We start from the raw sequence: 4754 nt of genomic DNA, 5'->3' as shown, positions 1-4754 counted from the left end.
GATTAAGAGTCCCTATTCTCCCTCTGTTTTCCGCTTCTGTCCTTGTCGGATTTTTTTGATGTTTGCTGTTCTGTGTCCTTGTTCCGCCCTGTCGTGTTTTTTGCCTTTTTCAGATGCTGCGTCCTTGTTTGATGTTTGCTGTTCTGTGTCCTTGTTCCGCCCTGTCGTGTTTTTTGCCTTCTTCAGATGCTGCGTGTGAGCAGGTGTCTATGTCAGCTACGGCCTGTGCCTTCCTAAAGCGACCTGCAGTCTGTGGTCGCGTCTCCAGTCGTTCCTCTCTATTGACGAGAGGATTTCAGTTTCCTGTTTTGGATTTACCATCGATAATATCCAGGAGAATCATTATTTGTTTAATACTGGAATAAAGACTCTGTTTCTATTACGTCGCTTTTGGGTCCTCATTCACCAGCATAACAGTATGATAAACTATTTTGTATCTCTGTGTCTCTGATTTTATCCAATGCAAAAAACACAATTTCAAATTTTGCTACATAAGACCAAATCAAGGCGGTTGGTCACAAACGGGTTTCCATGGCCGAGCAGCCTTACACAAGACCAAAAACACCYTGTGCAATGCCAAGCGTCGGCTGGAGTGGTGTAAAGCTCACCGCCATTGGACTCTGGAGCAGTGGAAACACGTTCTCTGGAGTGATGAATCACGCTTCACCATCTGGCAGTCCGATGGACAAATCTGAGTTTGGCAGATGCCAGGAGAAAGCTACCTGCCCCAATGCATAGCGCCAACTGTAAAGTATGGTGTAGGAGAAATAATGGTCTGGGGCTGTTTTACATGGTTCGGGCTAGGCCCCTTAGTTCCAGTGAAGGGAAATCTTCACGCTACAGCATACCATGACATTCTAGACGATTCCGTGCTTCCAACTTTGTGGCAACAGTTTGGGGAAGGCCCTTTTCTGTTTCAGTATGATAATGCCTCTGTGCACAAAGCAAGGTCCGTACATAAATGGTTTGTCGAGATTGGTGTTGAAGAAGTTGACTGGCCAGCACAGAGCCTTGACCTCAACCCCATCGAACACCTTTGGGTTGAATTGGAACACCGACTGCGAGCCAGACCTAATCACCCAACATCAGTGCCCGACCTCACTAATGCTTTTGTGGCTGAATGGAAGCAAGTCCCCGCAGCAATGTTCTAACATCTAGTGGAAAGCCTTCCCAGAAGAGTGGAGGCTGTTATAGCAGCACAGGAGGGGACCAACTCCATATTAATGCCCATGATTTTGGAATGAGATGTTCGACAAGCAGGTGTCCACATACTTTTGGTCATGTAGTGTATCTCATCTCTGTCTAGTTCACATCACACACACAATACAGTATACAGAGTTGCAATGGTCAGCGTGTCTCTAGTGCTGCGTGCCTGGTGCCTGAGATCACCATAGCAATCAATAATGATTCCATTTCCTCCACAAATGCCTCTATCTGTACCCCCCCACTACTATTCTACCCCAAGCTGTGTCTCACACATGACCTCTAACACACACATGCAGGAATTATGTTTCCAATGCACAGAGAGGGAGTAGAAGGAGAGTCAGAGAGAGACAGCGAGAGAGAGAATGGGCATTTCATAAGACAAATGGAGAACTGTACTGTATAGCTGAGTGAGTGGAGGGTGGAGGAAGGGGGTGGCTCCACATTTCATCTTTAGTATCTCCAGCAGCACAACGAGAGGGACAGTCAGTCAGTCAGTCGCTTCAGTCTGCAGCCCTCCATCTGTCTCTGTCACCAAGAAGACTGGTGTCTCCATCCATGACACTCTGTCACCAGAGAAATCACTGACCTCAAACCTGACTATATCTCCATGGTAACCGGTGTCTCTGTCACCAGAGAAATGCATATCCCTCTCCGGGGCAACCTCGGTCTCTTACTGTGACCCCCTGCCAGTGTGTGTATGTGAGAGAGGAGAAGGAGCATTCGAGTCTTACCTTGCTGCTGAGTGCTGTGAGAGAGAGAGAGAGAGGGAGAGACAGTCTCTCTGGTCCCAGCTGTGTGATGATGCCACTCACTCAGGGAGAGCGAGACAGCAGCCCACTTCAGCTTCAGCCTGACGTCCCGTTAAACAGAACAGGCGTCCTCTCCCTCTGCTAGCCGGCACACACATACACACACACACACATACACACACACACACATACACACACACACACATACACGCACAGGAGAGAGGGAGGAGAAACCACTGTCAGGTAGGACACAGATGTGAGGACATGAAAGGGGTTATTGTCTGAAAATAAGGTATGTATTGCCATTCCATTCTTCCATCTTGTCATTCCTCTCTTGTCCTCCCCTCTCCCCCCTCTCTTTCCCTCTTTCTCTCTCACCCCCTCTCTGTTACAAACACTGTTTTCTCTGGCGTTTCTCCCCTCAGTAGACAGACAAAGAAAGGGAAGGAATGGCTCAGTAGAGAAGGCAGAGAGGAAGAGAGAGAGAAGCGAGAGTGAGGATTGCCCTGCCCCCTTTGACCAACCAGTCGGATTTCATTTATTTTTGCCTTCCTTTCTCTGGCCACTCCCATAACGCCTCATCACATCTCCTATTCCAGCCCCATTCAACAAGACTGATTCCTGTCTACCTCACTCCTTCTCTCATTCTATCTCTCCACATGTATGCCTCTCTCTCTCTCTCTCTCTCTCTCCACATGTCTGTCTCTCTCTCTCTCCAAATGTCTGCCTCTCTCTCTCTCCACATGTCTGCCTCTCTCTCTCCACATGTATGCATCTCTCTCTCTCTCTCTCTCCACATGTCTGCCTCTCTCTCCCACATGTTGCCTCTCTCTCTACAGTCTGCCTCATCTCTCTCTCCACATGTTCTGCCTCTCTCTTCTCTCCTCTCCTCTCTCTCTCTCTCTCCATCTCTCGTCTCTCTCTCTCTCTCTCTCTCTCTCTCTCTCACATGTTGCTGTCTCTCTCTCTCTCTCCACATGTCTGTCTCTCTCTCTCTCTCGTCTCACATGTCTCCTCTCTCTCTACATGTCTGCCTCTCACCTCTCTCTCCACATGCTGCCTCTCCTCGTTCTCTCTCTTCTCTCGCTCTCTCTCTCTGCTCTCTTCTCTCCTCCTCTCTCTCCTCTCTCTCTCTCTCCTCTCTCTCTTCTCCTCCCTCTCTCTTCTCTCTCTCTCTCTCATCTCTCTCTCTCTCCTTCTCTCTCTCCACATGTTCTGTCTCTCTCTCTCTCTCTCTTCCAATTAGTGGTCTGCTCTCTCTTCCAATGTCTTCTCTTTCTACAAATCTGTCTTCTTCTCTCTCTCTCGCACAATGTCTGCTCTCTCTCTCTCTCTCTCTCGGTCCTGTATCCTTGGCAACAAAAATTTTTGAAATTATAAAATTTTTTACCCCAGAGTCAAGTATAAAAAGCTTCTGGCCTTACATGAGGACACTCTTTCTTACTGTGTGCTTGTGGTGCTTGTGTGTGTGGTGTGTGTGTGTGTTGTGTGTGTGTGTGTGTGTGTGTGTGGTGTGTTGTGTGTGTGTGTGTGTGTGTGTGTGTGTGTGTGTGTGTGTGTGTCTTGTGAAGGGGGCCGCACGCTGACCTGTCTGCACCCTTCTGCTTATTTGTGTGTGTGTGTTGTGTGTGTGTGTGTGTACTTTGTGTATGTTTGGTGCAGCATACCCAGTTTCTAGGGAAATTTAAAGCATTAAGGAAGGTCTTGTTAATCTCTGGCGGCTCTTGACTTGTTTTATCACATCTAGCATGTGGATATTGAGTGCAGGGGGCTAGTAGTGATGATGCATCTCTCTGAACTCCTTCCTCTCTCTGTGTGATGTGTGTTGTTGTGCTGTGATGTGTATGTTGGTGTGTGCTGTTTGTGTGTGGTGTGTTGTGTGTGTGTGTGGTGTTGTTTGTCTGTGGTGCTGTGTGCTGTGTGTTTGTGTGCTGTACTGTGTGTGGTGTGTGTGGTTGTGTGTGTGGTGTGTTGTGTGTGTGTGAAATGGCCCTTGAGATTATGAGCTGTCATGTCCTATGTTATAGACATTCCCCATATTATTATTACCCATTCATTAGTCCAGATGTCCGTGTAGATGGGTCGTTTATGTGGGTTGTGTCTTATGTGGGTTGTGTGTATGTGCGGTGGTTTGTTTGTGGCGTTTGAATTATGTCGGTAGAAAAGAAAACATCCTAAAATCTGTTATTAATTGCATCTCTTTTTAACACTGCGAAAGATAAACCATCCAATAAGAGATAAGTCGCCCTACTAAACTGTGATGTGGGGCCCTTTAGATGTTCCATAAAGCCTGACAGATCCCCCCGCTGCTGCAAGAAGCCCCTGCTCCACGACTCTCAATCTAGTTCAATCACACCTACTAAACAAGTTACATTCCTTTCCGAATAACCTTCGTTCTGTCCTCCTCCTCATACCACTAATCATATATTTTTCCCTCTCCTCCATCCCTTCAAGCTCACTCTCTCTCACCTCGTATCATCCTCTCCACAGTTCCAGGCTGCCAGCTCCAGGGGTGAGACTGAGCCCTTCCACTCCTTCAGAAATGAGTTTATTACTAGAAGGACACAGTTGCGCCTCAGTGACCAAACCCAGCCATGGTGCCAGAATAACACTGAGCACAATAGAAACATCTGCCAATGGAAGTCAATATGCTACAATTCTCCCTATTTTAGTTGCCTCAATAGACAATAGTCTACAAAGTATTTGCAAAAATTTGAGGTTCGAAAGCAACAATGTCCCTTTGCACTGCTCAAAACCCTGGCTTTGAGCCTTTTCTGTAAAATGGACTCCAAGAACAGT

The 4754-nt window shown here is 47.3% G+C and overlaps 1 protein-coding gene across 2 annotated transcripts in view; it reads right to left on the bottom strand.

Annotated features, from left to right (window-relative positions):
• LOC111964136 (lysine-specific demethylase 6B-like) overlaps window positions 1-4754 on the bottom strand; it is a 39208-nt gene that overhangs the window by 31300 nt on the left and 3154 nt on the right. The window contains exon 2 of one of the 2 annotated variants that reach the window (XM_023987875.2): window positions 1938-2093. The exons of the other annotated variant lie outside the window; for it this stretch is intronic. The gene's annotated coding sequence lies outside the window, so the exon portion shown is untranslated. The remainder of the gene's footprint in view (window positions 1-1937; window positions 2094-4754) is intronic. 2 annotated transcript variants of the gene reach the window in all.

Source organism: Salvelinus sp. IW2-2015, linkage group LG5, assembly GCF_002910315.2.
Source record: "Salvelinus sp. IW2-2015 linkage group LG5, ASM291031v2, whole genome shotgun sequence".
In the NCBI taxonomy this organism is placed as follows: Eukaryota; Metazoa; Chordata; class Actinopteri; order Salmoniformes; family Salmonidae; genus Salvelinus; species Salvelinus sp. IW2-2015.
The sequence above is the reverse complement of the archived record's forward strand: the minus strand, read 5'-3'. Positions and strand labels throughout refer to the sequence as shown.